The sequence below is a fragment of the Meles meles genome, chromosome 9 (assembly GCF_922984935.1).
Source record: "Meles meles chromosome 9, mMelMel3.1 paternal haplotype, whole genome shotgun sequence".
Taxonomy (NCBI): Eukaryota; Metazoa; Chordata; class Mammalia; order Carnivora; family Mustelidae; genus Meles; species Meles meles.
Genome location: NC_060074.1, coordinates 99,663,096 through 99,681,036, shown reverse-complemented (window position 1 = coordinate 99,681,036; position 17,941 = coordinate 99,663,096).

The following is a 17,941-nucleotide window of genomic DNA, read 5'->3' as shown; positions in this document are numbered from 1 at the left end:
AAAAAATCAATGAAACTAGGAGCTGGTTCTTTGAAAGAATCAATAAGATTGATGAACCCCTGGCCAGACTCATCAAAAAGAAAAGAGAAAGGACCCAAATCAATAAAATCATGAATGAAAGAGGAGAGATCACAACTAACACCAAAGAAATACAGAAAATTATAAGAACATACTATGAGCAACTCTACGCCAACAAATTGGACAATCTGGAAGAAATGGATGCATTCCTAGAGACATATAAACTACCACAACTGAACCAGGAAGAAATAGAAAACCTGAACAGGCCCATAACCAGTAAGGAGATTGAAACAGTCATCAAAAATCTCCAAACAAATAAAAGCCCAGGGCCAGACGGCTTCCCAGGGGAATTCTACCAAACATTTAAAGAAGAACTAATTCCTATTCTCCTGAAACTGTTCCAAAAAATAGAAACGGAAGGAAAACTTCCAAACTCATTTTATGAGGCCAGCATCACCTTGATCCCAAAACCAGACAAGGATCCCACCAAAAAAGAGAACTACAGACCAATATCCTTGATGAACACAGACGCAAAAATTCTCACCAAAATACTAGCCAATAGGATTCAACAGTACATTAAAAGGATTATTCACCACGATCAAGTGGGATTTATTCCAGGGCTGCAGGGTTGGTTCAACATCCGCAAATCAATCAATGTGATAGAACACATTAATAAAAGAAAGAACAAGAACCATATGATACTCTCAATAGATGCTGAAAAAGCATTTGACAAAGTACAGCATCCCTTCCTGATCAAAACTCTTCAAAGTGTAGGGATAGAGGGCATATACCTCAATATTATCAAAGCCATCTATGAAAAACCCACCGCAAATATCATTCTCAATGGAGAAAAACTGAAAGCTTTTCCGTTAAGGTCAGGAACACGGCAGGGATGTCCATTATCACCACTGCTATTCAACATAGTATTAGAAGTCCTAGCCTCAGCAATCAGACAACAAAAAGAAATTAAAGGCATCCAAATTGGTAAAGAAGAAGTCAAACTATCACTCTTCGCAGATGATATGATACTATATGTGGAAAACCCAAAAGACTCCACTCCAAAACTGCTAGAACTTGTACAGGAATTCAGTGAAGTGTCAGGATATAAAATCAATGCACAGAAATCAGTTGCATTTCTGTACACCAACAACAAGACTGAAGAAAGAGAAATTAAGGAGTCAATCCCATTTACAATTGTACCCAAAACTATAAGATACCTAGGAATAAACCTAACCAAAGAGGCTAAGAATCTATACACAGAAAATTATAAAGTACTCATGAAAGAAATTGAGGAAGACACAAAAAAATGGAAAAATGTTCCATGCTCCTGGATTGGAAGAATAAATATTGTGAAAATGTCTATGCTACCTAAAGCAATCTACACATTTAATGCAATCCCTATCAAAATACCATCCATTTTTTTCAAAGAAATGGAACAAATAATCCTAAAATTTATATGGAACCAGAAAAGACCTCGAATAGCCAAAGGAATATTGAAGAACAAAGGCAAAGTTGGTGGCATCACAATTCCGGACTTCAAGCTCTATTACAAAGCTGTCATCATCAAGACAGCATGGTACTGGCACAAAAACAGACACATAGATCAGTGGAACAGAATAGAGAGCCCAGAAATCGACCCTCAACTCTATGGTCAACTCATCTTCGACAAAGCAGGAAAGAATGTCCAATGGAAAAAAGACAGCCTCTTCAATAAATGGTGCTGGGAAAATTGGACAGCCACATGCAGAAAAATGAAATTGGACCACTTCCTTACACCACACACGAAAATAGACTCCAAATGGATGAAGGACCTCAATGTGAGAAAGGAATCCATCAAAATCCTTGAGGAGAATGCAGGCAGCAACCTCTTCGACCTCAGCCGCAGCAACATCTTCCTAGGAACAACGGCAAAGGCAAGGGAAGCAAGGGCAAAAATGAACTATTGGGATTTCATCAAGATCAAAAGCTTTTGCACAGCAAAGGAAACAGTTAACAAAACCAAAAGACAACTGACAGAATGGGAGAAGATATTTGCAAACGACATATCAGATAAAGGGCTAGTATCCAAAATCTATAAGGAACTTAGCAAACTCAACACCCAAAGAACAAACAATCCAATCAAGAAATGGGCAGAGGACATGAACAGACATTTCTGCAAAGAAGACATCCAGATGGCCAACAGACACATGAAAAAGTGCTCCACGTCACTCGGCATCAGGGAAATACAAATCAAAACCACAATGAGATATCACCTCACACCAGTCAGAATGGCTAAAATGAACAAGTCAGGAAATGACAGATGCTGGAGAGGATGTGGAGAAAGGGGAACCCTCCTCCACTGTTGGTGGGAATGCAAGCTGGTGCAACCACTCTGGAAAACAGCATGGAGGTTCCTCAAAATGTTGAAAATAGAACTACCCTATGACCCAGCAATTGCACTACTGGGTATTTACCCTAAAGATACAAACATAGTGATCCGAAGGGGCACGTGTACCCGAATGTTTATAGCAGCAATGTCTACAATAGCCAGACTATGGAAAGAACCTAGATGTCCATCAACAGATGAATGGATAAAGAAGTGGTGGTATATATACACAATGGAATACTATGCAGCCATCAAAAGAAATGAAATCATGCCATTTGCGACGACGTGGATGGAACTAGAGCGTATCATGCTTAGTGAAATAAGTCAATCGGAGAAAGACAACTATCATATGATCTCCCTGATATGAGGACATGGAGAAGCAACATGGGGGGGTAGGGGGATAGGAGAAGAATAAATGAAACAAGATGGGATTGGGAGGGAGACAAACCATAAATGACTCTTAATCACACAAAACAAACTGGGGGTTGCTGGCGGGAGGTGGGATTGGGAGAGGGGGAGCGGGCTATGGACATTGGGGAGGGGAGGCGAACCATAAGAGACTATGGACTCTGAAAAACAACCTGAGGGTTTTGAAGGGTCAGGGGTGGGAGGTTGGGGCAACCTGAGGGTTTTGAAGGGTCAAGGGTGGGAGGTGGGGGGAACAGGTGGTGGGTAATGGGGAGGGCACGTTTTGCATGGAGCACTGGGTGTTGTGCAAAAAGAATGAATACTGTTACGCTGATAAAAATAAATAAAATGGAAAAAAAAAAGAACTTCTAGTGCTTAGAACCTGCCTCAAGTTTGTTTAAAGGGTGATAAATTGCTATTAATTTTGCACAGTAAAGGCCAAGTTATTATTTGTTTCTATCTACTCATAAAAAAATGAGTTTAGTCTCTAAATATTAACAAAAAGCATTCATTTATAACCAAATAACGTTGTAGCTTTCTAGATAGTACCGTCGCTAATACAAATTTATTACAGGTGTGGCAGCAAAGCCAAATCACAGATCAGTCGAAATCTTAGTAACTGGAAAATCAAATCTGGCTAAATACCAGGTTTGGGCCAGAGCCCACTTGTTTCCCCCAGTGCAGTCTGCGGGAGACAGGTTACTCTGTGCAGACAAATCAAATCATTTATCCCCAAGCCTCTCACTTCCTGTAATAGGCATTCATCATTTTTGTTCTGTTCTCTTTTCCCAGAAATAACGGCACCCCAACTTTTCTTGGCGGGGGGGCTCGCCTCCCCAACCCTCACCGTGTACAATCCTGGAGGGGCTGTAAATCGAGCTGCCTTCTGCCCTCCAAACAAACCATGAGAACTTGACTGAACACGGATAGAGAGGAACCCTCCCAGGGCTGTGACTCGCGGTAGAAAGCAGCAGCACCGTTTGCACCTCATTCATCCAGCCGTGGGGCCCTGCCAAGACAACTGGCTTGTTTCTCCTCCCTGGATCTCCAAATCTACCCCCGTCTCTGCCATCTTCAACACTGTTCCTCCAGCTTTCCTATTGTTTCTATGAGTTATCCAATATCTTTGCAGTAAATTACTTTTCTGTTAAAGTTTGCCAGAGTATCTGAGGCCCCACAACTGGAAATACACTTAACAACATGACTCGCTCTCTGTTGTGACTGCAGAGCGTTTCGGTTCCCAAAGGCATAAGAGAGCAACAGAAGACAAGCTCACAAAGTCCAGCATCTCCGAAGAGTTGAAAGCGTTTACAAATATGACGGAAGAACTGGCAAAGCAACAGACCTATGTGTTCAACGTGGCATAGCCTCTGTTTATGGGTATATATCAGAATGTCTACTAAGGAATACCCTGAGAATTCGATTTTCAGGCAATTGTCAGGGAGGATGTGAGATTAACAGCTGGACTGAAAAGCTCTTGATTTAACAAGACGAGAGGAATGATCTGCCCAGATCAAATGCACTTGACATTGCCACAAATCACTTGCAATTAGTGTTATAGGATCACGTGGACACAAAGAGAAACAGATTTCTATTTCGCAGACCTACGCCATCACATTAACAGGGCCCCACCCAGCAGTTCGGCTGTGACCCATCTGGTTAGGTTAAGGGAGGCACTGTGGTTTTTATCCACAAGAGGTGTCCTGGGATATGAAAATGTGACTTAGGAAGAAAAAAACACCTACAGGCTAATTCCATAGCTGGCTTTTAGCATTTCTCATCCATGTTCAAATTTGAGTGGTCCAAAAACATCTACATTCAAAATCTGTCTCCCCCATGCTAGGAATATTAATATAATCTCTGTGAATACTGATGACTCTTTGAAATCTACGTTTAAAAAAGAAATTCAACTTGCATTTTCTTTAACATAAAGAAAAATATCTAGGCATATTAACTCTGGTTTTTGCAAGAGGATATCAAAGTATCAGTTTGGGGTACCAATATTTGGTCTACTCCGCTCTCTATCCTAATGGACTGAGGCCAAAAATCACACCTGTCCGTATTCTGACAAGGACTTCTTTTCTTGGAAAAGACCGAGGCCAAGAAATCCAGTGCTCTAGTTTGGGCCTTACCTGGTTCTGACATTTCCAGTTTCCCTTCTGTCTTCTTTTTTTTTTTTTTTTTTAAGATTTTATTTATTTATTTGACAGAGAGAGAGATCACAAGTAGGCAGAGAGGCAGGCAGAGAGAGAGGAGGAAGCAGGCTCTCCGCTGAGCAGAGAGCCCGATGCGGGACTCGATCCCAGGACCCTGAGATCATGACCTGAGCGGAAGGCAGCGGCTTAATCCACTGAGCCACCCAGGTGCCCCTCCCTTCCGTCTTCTGATGTTATGGTTCTAGTGGTGTCAAAGCAGAGCCTAAAAATCTATGAGAGTGAATACACTTCTCGAGGAGCTACAAGGAGACTGGGTAAAGAGGACCCGGCCAGCGCATGGCAAAGCAGCCTGCACCTGGTACAGTTGCTACTGCTGCCGCCAGTCAAGTATGATCAGTTCTCTGCCACCTCGGCCCAGGGCCTCCTGGCCCTTCTTGGCCCTAGTCCTGGGGGAGACCACAGAGTCCTGGCCGGGGAACTGTAAGAAGGACCAGCACATGTCACCTCCAGGCTAAGCATTACATGGCCGGTGAAACACCCTCTGGAGCTCTCCTTCTCCCCGGGCTGTGGACAGAAACATTCCATACACTAGCTGTCCTGGACTGGGAAGACGTGGAGCAGAGCACCAGTGGAACTTCTGTGGTGATAGAGCACTAGCCAGAAATCAGACTTGGCAGTTCAGCACTTCTAGGATTCAGTAGGTTACTATAGCATAGTTTTGCCTAATTGGACAGATACACTATATTAAAATGTCAATATCATTCCCAACGCATTTTTTTAAAAAGATTTTATTTATTTATTTGACAGACAGAGATCACAAGTAGGCAGAGAGGCAGGCAGAGAGAGAGGGAGAAGCAGGCTCCCCGCTGAGCAGAGAGCCGGATGCAGGGCTCGATCCTAGGACCCTGGGATCATGACCTGAGCTGAAGGCAGAGGCTTTAACCTACTGAGCCACCCAGGTGCCCCAATGCATTCTTAAGCACTACCTTCAAAGAGCAAAACCCAGCTCTGGGTTTTGTCTAATAAGCATCAGTGAAGTCCCCTGGCATGAGGCAAACAAACCTCTCAGTGACTAACTGAATTTTGAACAGACCATACAGTTAGAATGCTGGCACATTCCATCCACCCTATGCTCAATTCCACAAGTATTTTGGAAACATTACGGTGTGCATAAAGGTGTGTTCAATTCTATGAAGAACAGAGACTCAGTGATGTCACTATAGGCATCTTATTGACAAATGTCACAGCCAGTGGCAAGTAAAGTAAGGACCTGGAAATTTCCACTGAATTAATCCACCAGCAGGTAATTGTTGACATGAGAAGCAAATGTCCCACCTGAGTGTCAAGGTTGTATAGGCAGTACCACAGCAGGCTTGGGTTCCCTTCTCTCCCAAGCCCACCCCTGCCGGTCCATAAGCACCTGTCTCCTGTTTGATGATCCCGAGCATTACCTCCGCTTACTGTCAGACAGGAGATGCTAAGCTCCTTAAGGGACTTAGATATACACAAAACCTTTGCCAAAAGCTTATTCCTGGAGTTGAACTGGGCTTGTTGTAAGATGTGCATTATAAAATCAAAACTTCTTCTAAAATTTGGTACACATGTGCATACCTCCACAATTAATTACTAAAGAAATCAGGGATTGGGCTCTTGTGATATTGTAATTTATACTAGGAAATATATATTTGGTCTTCATCCCCATTTGGAGCATAGAGCTCCTAAAAGCCTTGGAATTACTGAAGTAATGCCGGGCAGGGATGTCTTTTATTATGTTAATGAGGTGGCTTTTGGCCCACACCTGGGAGGGCAGTGTAAGGGTTGGTTGCTAGGAAATCCAACCAAGTTGAGTCCAAAACTAGCCTCCACCTCCCTGAGAAGTTGGGGGCTAGAGGTTGAATCCATTGTTAAATCAATGATTCGATCAATCATTTCTGTGTAGTGAAGACTCCATAAAAACCCAAAAGGATAGGATTAGGAGACCTACTGGGTGGGTGAACACATGAAGATTTGAGAAGAAGGGCACACCTTCTCCAAGACTTGCCCTGTGTATCTCTTCTATCTGGCTGCTCCTGAGTTTTATCATTTTATAATAAACTTGTAGTCTCGTAAGTAAAATGTTTTCCTGAGTTCTGTGAGTTACTCTAGAAAATCAATTGAACTCAAGGAGGAAGTCATGGGAACATCTGATTTACAGTCAGTTGGTTTGAAGAACAGGTAGCAACCTAGATTTATAACTGGGCTGAAGAGGGGTGAGGTAAGGTCTTGCAGGACTGAGCCCTCAACCTTTGGGACCTGATGCCACCTCTGGGTACATAGTGTTAGAATAAAGTTGAATCGAGGACACCCAGCTGGTGTCCAAGAGTTGCTTGCTGGTATGGAGAACCCTCTCCCCCACCATGTTGAAGTTGGCTCCCAGAACATTTTTATCTCCACAGTGAGTAGCTAAAACATTAAGGAGGTGAAATAAATGAAGATGCAGAAACTGGGGAAGACTCCCACTGAGGCTTGAAGGATGGGTAGATCTGAATCCATAGCACTTACAGATGTCACTAAGCCAGCTATGAACACTTGTGGACCACTCTCCTTAGTTCCTCAATATGCCCATCTGTTTAATTACCAACTAATAAACAATAAGACAGGCCTTTATCTTAGAGTAAAGCAATTTCTTATTCCTGAGGGGGGAAAGTTTGTAATATGTGTATGTCACACCCTATTAAGTGACCTTGGACAACACTCGGAATTCATTTATGCATCAATTTCCTAGTCTGTGCCATGAGGACACTGCATCCCCTAACAGTTTTGTTAATTCTCTGATGACTACATGCTATGATCTTCTAGCCATCGATTTTCTTTAAATTTGCCACACGCGCGCACACACACACAAAAAAACCCTCCCATTACAATTGGCATGCTATTCATCCCCTTGGCCAAATGAAGAAAGAGAGAATAAAAAACAACTATCACATTTAAATGAAAGAGTTATCAGTCATTCTTGTATATTGCAGCTGCTTGAGAAGCCATAGGGCAAAGGCATTTATATGGAAGATAAGCTCATTGTGTTGAACAAATTAATGCTGGATTGTGAATTAAATGGCGTGTCTTCGGACAGCTAATTAGCTTTGTGCTGCTCAATTAAGTTTTGAAAGGACATGTTGTGTTTCTTGATGGAATACAGAATATACTTCAAGGCTATTGCTGCTCTGGATAATTTCAATTTCAAACCTACTGAAAACGAGCAAGAAAGAATCAAGGGCTTTGTAAACCCACAAACAATTCAGACGTCCCAAAGAACTTAAATTTCAAACCGTAAATAGCCAAATAACACAGTTTATTTTTAACCACTTTGGGAAATGTCAACAAGCCAACAAACGTGAAATTAGCTATAACTTTCTTTTTCATAATATCATTTACACTGAGAACAAATATTTTAAAAGTAAGGGTGAATGCTAAATTAGAATACCTTCTAGGCTCCATATGATTTTATTCTACAAGATGACATCATCAAGATCTCTTATTCTAAAGACTGTGGGGCTGGTGGGGGCCGGAGGGAGGGATGGGGAGGGGTAGCTGTTGTTACAGGAAATGCTTAAGCTTTAGCGTAAGAAAATGTTAAACCCAACTCTGCTACTGACCCTGGGAAAATTACTTAACCTCTCTGTCTGGATTTTTTCACCTATAAAATGGGGTTATAATTCTTATCTTTAGGGTTTTATGAAGACTCCAATAGTCCGAGAACAGTATCAGCCCCAGTTAAACCCACTATCTCTTAGTTTCTTTTCCCTATCCATATTGGTTGTGAACTGACCTAAATTCATGTGCAGGTTTTCTGTGAAATACCAGAAAGCTCCAGTGATTTGGCAAATATCTGTCTGCTACTCCAGACATCTTGCCTCCTCTTGTTATTCTACAGGAAAAGAAAAAGAGTTTCAGGGGCACCTGGATGGCTTAGTCTGTTAAGTGTCTGCCTTTGGCTCAGGTCATGATCCCAGCATCCAGGGAACAAGTCCTGAATGGGGGGTCCTTGCTCCATGGGGAGCCTGCTTCTCCCTCTCCCTTTGCCATTTCCCCCCTGCTTGTACTCTCTCTCTCTCTCTCTCTCTCTTTGTCAAATATATAAATAAGATCTTTTTAAAAAAGTTTCAGATTGAATTCTGTCACTCCTACAAAGAGAGTAAGTAAACACAAAATTAATCCCACTACCTGTTTCTGTCAACTTGTGGATGTCTCTACTTCTATTCTAGATCAATCTGAAAGCCCCTAGAATGGAAAGTGGAGATCCCAGTTAGACTCCATGTTGCTCTGAGAGCAGGATCTGCTAATCTTCCTATCACGTCAGGTGACAATGCCCAGGAGGGGAAGAAGGCACAAGACCAAGACAAATGCGGACCTAGAACCAAACCTTGGGTTAAGACATATACATATGCAATGCCCCCCCCACCACAGCCATCACCACCACCAAAACCCTAACTTAGTGTTTCTTGCTAAACCCAAAAACAGAGAAATGTGCTCCTGTACTTCCTCAGATTCCCATTTTCCTCACTAAACTTGAACCCACAGAGTTTACTTTTCTAAGGTTTCTTATCTGCAGACCATCCACTTCTAAGAACTGAAAACTGAACGTTTGTCTTGCTCCACATAACATATTCTTGTTTTGTTGTTTCTTTTTCTAACTTGGGAGACCATAACCCCAGGAAACTGTACAAACACTGGAAAACAGGGCTGCTTCCCTTCCAGACACCCTCTAGCTAGCAAGGAGAAAGGCTCTTTTCAGATCCACTTAGGTGGTCTTTTATTTCAGGACATAAATAATGCGTTACAGAATTTGCCAGATTCTTATACTTTCTAGGCAATCACTTTCCTGGAACACTGATCATTACCCTAGTGAAAACTTTCTTCCAACATTCCCCGGGCAAATGAGAGTCCCTAGGGCAGGTCAGAAATAGCACTATTTGAAACATTTGAAGGACCCACCTCTGGCAAGTGGATTCCTGACAAAATTTCTTCAGGTTGTTAACCAGCCACATACTCAGCACACGTGTATTCCAAATGACCTTAAGTGTGTGACAAATAACAATAGCATTGTGAAGTTTTTCTATTCATAGCTCATTTTACCAATTTTTTTAAATTTACTGATGCATAGAAATGTGGTGTGGCAAGGAATAGAAGACTGTATCTATGCATACAGACCTGTTTGAACAAAGGCAATGAATTTCTTTAAAAAGTAAAAAATTGAACACACACCAGCTGAATGTATTAGTCCCGTTTTCACTTGAGAAAAAGGACCACAGTGACACATGCAGACAATGGAATATTATTCAGCTCTAAAAAGCAATGAACTATCAAACCATGAAAAGGCATGGAAAAAAATTAAATATATATTATTAAGTGAAAGAAGCCAATCTTAAAAGGCTGCATTAGTGAATGATTCCAATTACAGGACATTCTGGAAAAGGCAAAACTATGGAGACAGTAAAAAGGTTAATAGTTGCCGGGGATTAGAGGAAGGAAGGATTAGAATGAGTAAGTAGAACACACAGGATTTTAAGGGCAGTGAAAATATTGTATGATATTGTAATGGTGGGCGTATGTCACGATACATTTGTCCAAACCAATAGAATGTACACCACCAAGAATGAACCCTAAGGTCAATGATGGACTTTGGATGATTACCACACATCAATGTAGGTTCATCCTTGGTTAAAAAAAAAAGTACAGTTCTGGTGAGTGGCATTGATAAGAAGGGAAGTCTATCCTTACATAAGGCTGGGGGTATCTCAGAAATCTCTGTGTCTTTCTCTCAATTTTACTCCAAACCTAGAAGTGCTCTAAAAAAAAACAGTCTTTTTTTTAAAGGGACTAAAGAGCCTACCATGGGCCAGCAAGCCACAGGCTGTATGTTGGGGATGCCAAGAGGGAGGCAGGGCCCCCTCCTCAGGAACACACAGGCTAATGCTCATGGAATTACAGATAATGTCTTGATCAGTTGTAATGTCATTAACGAGTGGTGATCCAGCTGTGACTGAATGCACTACAGGGAACGGAATCTCTTCTAGAACACACTTCCTTAGGGATAAACTAATGGACCAGCTAATATGAGAGGTTTTTTTTTCCTTCATATCTGGTACAGATATAATATACTACCTTTCCTAGAGAGTATATTTGCATTTTTACAACAGATTCTTGTCTTTAGACTCGGGCATCACAGTTTGAATTTCAGACATGGTAGCAGACCAGTCAGAGGGCTATGTCTTGATTGAGGGCGGAATCCTTCCATTTACACATTATGTGCCCTTCCATTTACACATTATGATTGGCTACCTTTCCCATATAAAGAATTGATCCTGCTTCCAAAGGATGAGTAATTGTGAAGAATGAAACACTTTCCATATAAGTCACAAAAATAACCATCTTTGCCCTCACATCATTTCCCTTCCTTTATTCCACTATAATTTATGAAAATGATTTAAAACTTTGGACTTTAGTGAATATGGCAAAATCCGGTCTACAATTAGTTCTGTATGTTCAAGTTTCCTTCATCAGAGCAAATCATAATTCTTTAGAAGCAAAGTTAAGCTTTGACAAAGATATGAGACTGCAAGCTCCCATTTTTACAGAAATCGATTTACAAGAGAAAAGGACTTTAGTATGATTTCTTAGGTAGAAAACCTAAAATAAACCTTGGGAAAATTGCTAGAAGAATCTGCCATCAAATTCCACCTCTCAACATTTATGATCAACTTTTATGATTACCAGGTACCAGGGAATGTTCTGGGTGCTTTCTCACACATTAGGCCATCAGTGGTTGAGGAACTAGTCTTAGTGTAATCTGAGCAATGACAGTGTTGGGATAAAGTGTGAGGTGACTATGAAACCCAGGTCTGTGAAGTAATCCTTAAGAAGCCACTTCAGGTCCTTCTAGGACTACAATTCTTGCTTACCTCCCTCTTTGACTAGCGCGGTGCTTTCCACTTAACGGTACTCCAGGAACGCCTGTTGAACGGAGCAAACGCCATATAAAAGTCAAAACCTGCTGCCTCCACAGCCTCCTCAGGCCTTCAGAAGGTTTATTAGAAAGCAATACATGCTCTCCCTCAACATCCTGTCTCAGTGATTGATGATATGGGAGATGATTAAAGATTCTCAAACTCGGAGTCTTTAATATATTAGTAGTAAACCCTTCAAATAAATCACACATAAGTAATAAGTTAAGGACGCCATTCAAAACCTACAAAGGAAGTCAAAACCTATTTACTGGGACTTGTCAGAATGGGAATTTATTCTTGTTACCCTAAATGTGATACAGATCTTTCTCGACTTAAGATGGGGTTATGTTTCAATAAACCCATTGTGTGTTGAAAATATCATAAGATGGAAATGCATTTTACTACACCTGACACCCCAAACATCCCAGCTTAGCCTCACATACATTACATGTCTCAGAACATTTATATTAGCTCACAGTTGGGCAGAATCATCTAACACAAGCCCAAGTTATAATAAAGTATTGGCTAGCTCATGTAATTGAATTCTGTAATTGAAAGTCAGAAACAAGGGTGACTGGATGGTTCAGTCAGTTAAGCATCTGCCTTTGGCTCAGGTCATGATTCCAGGATCCTGGGATCAAGTCCTGCATCAGGCTCCCTGCTCTGTGGGGAGCCTGCTTCTCCTTCTGCCTGCTGCTCCCCTTACTTGTGCTGTCTATCAGATCAGTAAATAAAATCTTTCAAAAAAAGAAAAAGAAAATAAAATCAGAAACAGACCAGATGTGTGGGTACACTGTGGCTAGACGTGTATCTGTTGTTTGTCCTTGTGATCATGTGGCTGGATGGGAGCCGCTACTGCCCAGCATCAGAAGAGGATCTTACCACACATCGCTACTCAAATTCAAAATTCCAAGTACAGTTCCTACTGAAGGGGTATCATTTTTGCACCATCATAAAATAAAAAATTCTACGTTGAACCTTCTCAAGTCAGGGACTGTCTATACCAGATTGTGTTTCAAACTTGCTTCTCAAATGACTTTTTTTGTTTTGATGATAGCTCAGTCTTAATGAACAGCATTTGGCAAGAAAACAGCTAAATCTGTTTGCAGTACATGAATTTCACTCTCTATTATCATATTGGTGTCCACGGTCACATCTGTGAGACCAAAGAAAAACAAACAGCTTTGGAGAAAAACCACCAACGAACCCTGGCGTAAGTCTGAGTCTGGCATTTTCTTCGTTTGCAGGTCTAATTCAATAACGTCTAAACTACATTTTTTAGTTTCATTGAAAAAGGCTTTTCCACCCAGAATTTCAAGTGTTTTAATAAAAGAAATTTTAAAAGTGCCATGTTAGCAGTAACTTCTAATACAGTAGAAAGATTCAAAGTTAGAAAACAGAATTTCTGCTCACCTGAAGCAGAAAAAGCAGACAGGTGATTTACCTTATAAACTTACCCAATATCTCCATTAGGACAACACTTTCAAGATTTCTCTGGTCTAATCTTACAGTAGGATTTCATTATTTCTCATTATTCATTTTTATTTATTTTTTAACATGTATATTTGAGAGCCTACCATGTACTGGGTGCTGGGAACACCACAGTGACCCCAATCAGATGAGGTCCCTCCTATCAGGGAACTAATATACGGGCAGGGGAGAGAACCATAACCAAACACCACGGTCCAGCTTGTAAAACTGTGGCAGAGGTGATGTAGGGCAGACCCATGATCGGGAATCAGACCAAGACAAGGAGATCAAGAAGGAACTCTAGGAGAAATTGATCATTAACTCTGGAGATGTGGAAATGAAGCATGTGAAGAGGACTCCAGCAGCTAACCTCTGTAGCTAACCTCTGTGGCTTAGACTAGAGGTAGCAGTAGTGGAGGATGGGTAAATTTGAGAGATTTTCTCTTACCAACTTCCATTGCCCAACCCACACCCTCCACCGCTCTCTTCTAAATAGCTTCACTTCCATCTACATCGATTTTCTTGCCTGCTTAATGCTCCCCACTGCAGGACTAGCTTTTAGTGCTATACTTTATCATAAAGACCCCATGTGCATTTGTGTTATGAATGAGTAGTTCCCACTTTCATTATGCTCTTCCCTGCACCATAAAATTCTTCCAATTCAATCCATCCACTGACACTTACAATAACCCCACAAGGTAGGCAAAACTGGATTTATTCCCCAGTGGTGGCTTGAGGATGCAACCAACTCCTCCAGTCAACAGTAGAATGAGTGGTTGCTGGCCTGACTCACTGGGGCGACTAAAGGTGGCTTCTCTAGGAGACTTGGTGAACTCAAGCCTGGGTGTCTCTGACTTGCAGTGTAAGCCATTTTCCTCGCAGACTCTTGCTCTGGAGGACACTTGGGTCCCTGTGATATTTAAGAAAATCTCATTTTAGCCATCTCACTTAGACAACAATCTGAAATTGGAAATAACACTCACAGCTTTTGTTAAGTGAAACCAGTTTCTGCTAATATTCAGCAACTATTCCCACTGGATTTTTTTCAGCTGGGTTACCTACCACAAGGGAGATGCCCTCTTGTCCTAACTATAGAAACAAACAGGGATGTTGGATGGCACAAAGCTATCTCTGACACTTTCCACACTTTCTTCAACTAATCAAATTGAGAGCAGAAACCAAGAATCTTAGAGTTAAAAAGGTCCTTGGCAGATATCCAGTCCATTTCCTTGGCCCTTTGGTCAATATCACCGTACATGCACGTGTGTCCCTGTGTCCAAAAATGTTACATCTGAATCATCCTTCTGGTAGTTCAAAGGTTCATGCCCGCAATGCTGCCACTGCTCAAAATGGTTCAGAAATCTCTTCTTTGGGAATGGTCTTAAGAATCGCTTTATAAGCTGTAGGAAAAAGCAATGACTTTAGATTCAACAAGTCATGATTCCTTTCAAACAGAATAACTTCAGACTGGTGTCCACATGACAAATAGCATTTGTCAGTGAGCAAATATACCCTCAAAGACCAAATATTTGCTCCCACTAAAGACCATCAAGGAAAGGTGTTGCCGGCTACAAGGATGCTCCCAAAATAATAGCAGTATCACTCTTCTGGATACAAGCCTCTACGGAATCATATTCACCTGGAAATAGAATTCCTAGTGTCTGTGCTTCCAGAAAACATCTCCTGTCACGTCACAATCACATTATGGACCTCGTTTTATTTCTTCAGCTTCCCAAGGTTCTGACCACTGTCATCATCTTATCCCTGCTTGCCCAACACCATCTGCAGCAAATACCCACCATCTACAAGGTCTGCACGTGGAGAACTTACGACAACTCTAGGGACAAGAACAAAATCGCTGTCTAACATTTTCCTCTCAGTCTTTATGAAAACATGGGAAGTGGCCACAGCCTACATGCACTGCTTTAACTATAAAGACCAAAATATGTGACTCTTAAAATCATCCACTGGCAATTAGCCCACTGTATGAGGAGATGGGGAGTGTGAAAGCTGTTTATCTTGCCCAGGAAAGCATGATTTTAAGTCTTATTTTAAAAATAAGAAACAAAAGCAATGATAGACTACACCTTCAGAATTTTTCTGGGAAGACAGCTCTCCTCGGCTCATCCTATCTTAGTAAACACAGACCTTTGGATCCAGTCATTTTTACCTCTAAAATTTTTCAAAGAAATAAGCCAGAAATGTTCATGTTTTACTTAAAAGTATGCTTATCACAGAGATATTTAGGAGTGAAAAAATGAAACCTTGCCTTTATATAAATCAAGAGGTTGATTAAACAAATTATCATGTAATTGTTGGCATAATATTTTGCCATGGCTAGAAATCATGTTTTTGTAAAGAATTTAATGACAAAAGGAAAGGCTCACCTCCAGTCTCTAAGAAGGACATGGCCCAAAACCCAAGCATCTTTCCAGTTTAGGCAGTCACTCTCCTCTTCAGAATCCCTTCTGTCTCAAAATGTACCTGTAGGATTCTAATTTATAGACATGACTGAGTGACAACAAAGAGAAGCTAACACCATCAAAGGAAGTTTGGTACAGAATTTTCATCTTACTACTCACATTTCTCATGAGGACAAGGCATACCACATCATGCAAGACCACATGAAGGAGGACCAGTTCTGACCAGGGACTCAAAGGGTCAAGTGGAAAGCATGACCCAGAGCCTTCACTGTGTTTTCCACAGGAAGGGGTTAGGATTAACTCATTTAAAAAATATCAGTGGGGTCTGTGTTATAAAGGTCATCTGTAGTTGTCTGGTTCTTGGTCTCAGCTGATTAGGGCAGAGGATTCTTACCAGCCGGAGTGTAAAAATCAGACAGAGGAGGTGGTTCTCAGTGAGGGCTCTGGACTAGTTAGTTGGTAAATGAAAAGCATGCTCTTTGGGGTTAGCCTTTTGGCATCTCTAAGAAATGACTAGTCCTAAAAGGGGCAGTCTCTCCCCAGTCAGTGTGGCCTCAAACACCAGATCATCCTGAATACAAAAAATGAGAAAATGTAGTTAACACAACCCCTATGAAGAAATAGCTGCCCCCAAACCTCTGGACCATGGAAGAAAGCCTGTACTTACCCTAGGCATGTTTGTCTCCTTCTTTTAAGAAATAGTCCGACTAACCCTTTTGGCCTCATTCAAGACACCATGTCCCCAGATCTCCAATCCTTCATGTAACATATGCAACTTTGATACAATCTATGGCCCTCTGCCTTTTTGATTTGCCCTTGGATTAAGGGGGCCCACCATTTTACTCATCTCTGCACCCACCACAACTCCTTGCACTTCATACATTCACCTCTTCAAAGGAGGCAGTTCTGAACTCAACCATGTCTGACAGCTGGTGAATTATAAAAGACCATGGCATGAGAGTTCTGCAAGAGAGGGTGGGCATCAAGGGAGTAGTATATATATTCCCAAGCTGGCAAGATTCGTTGGGCGTATATCCATGGACTTGTGCATTACTCCCAGTTGAGGTTCCAATGCTTTCAATACACTCTATTGCTCCAAACACAGATAAAGGCCTGTGCTTAAAACAATTTTGCCAGACTGCCAGATTACCTAGACCAAGGGGGGAAAGAGCATGGTAAGGGTATTGTCAGAAGAGTAAAAGGAATTCACCCCAGAAAGGGGCGAATGGGGATTAAAAAAAAAAAAAAAAAAAACCCTTACAACTGGCATAGCCCAGTCAGAGCTCTAGAAATGGTATTTGTCTAACAGATGAGTGCTGCAGCCACTCTACGGGAACAGATGACACAGGCGAACATTGTATGCGATTAGGCCAACATGGCACCATTCACATTTGGAGGCTTGTTAGACAATTTCACATTCTTCTGGAGTTCAGCCAGCTGATGGGCTGTGACATGAGATAATCGGTGTCACTGATGTGTGAAGGTCCCATAAGAGATGACAGGCAGACTGTGCGGAAACCGGCATCCCAGGGTCTCTGTGTATGAGCAGACAGAATAAATGCATGTACTAACATGATGCCCATTTGCAAAACGACAGCCTGTTTCAGCAAGCTGACAGCAGCAACAATTTTTCTGAAGTGTTGCTCCTAATGATTTGGAAAAGAGAAAAAGGAACCGCATTTTCTTTCTGGATGCCAGTGACAGGCAACGAGTACTACTGTTTTTCTGTTTAGGAAAAGTGGAGATTTAGGGGAAAGTGAAATATATATACATTTTTAGTGACTTTTCAGGTTTCAGAGCATGAAAGTTGCAATAGGTAGCATGGGGAATGTCTATCATTATTTTCCCTATGACTTTCCACTGCCCCATATCAAGCCAAGTCCTGGCTGAGAAGCCCTCACTCATAATTCCCACTTCCATATCTCTCATTCACTCCTCAACCCATCCTACTCTGGCTTCTCTGAGCCAAGGTCACTGATGGCCTCCTAACTGTCAGATCCAGGAAACATATTTGTTCTAGTTGCCATTGCTGTTGCATTTAAAAGACTCCATTGACTTGTCTCTGGTTTCGGAGAACTTGACAGTCCAAGGGGGACTTCTCCTATCATGAAATTAAAG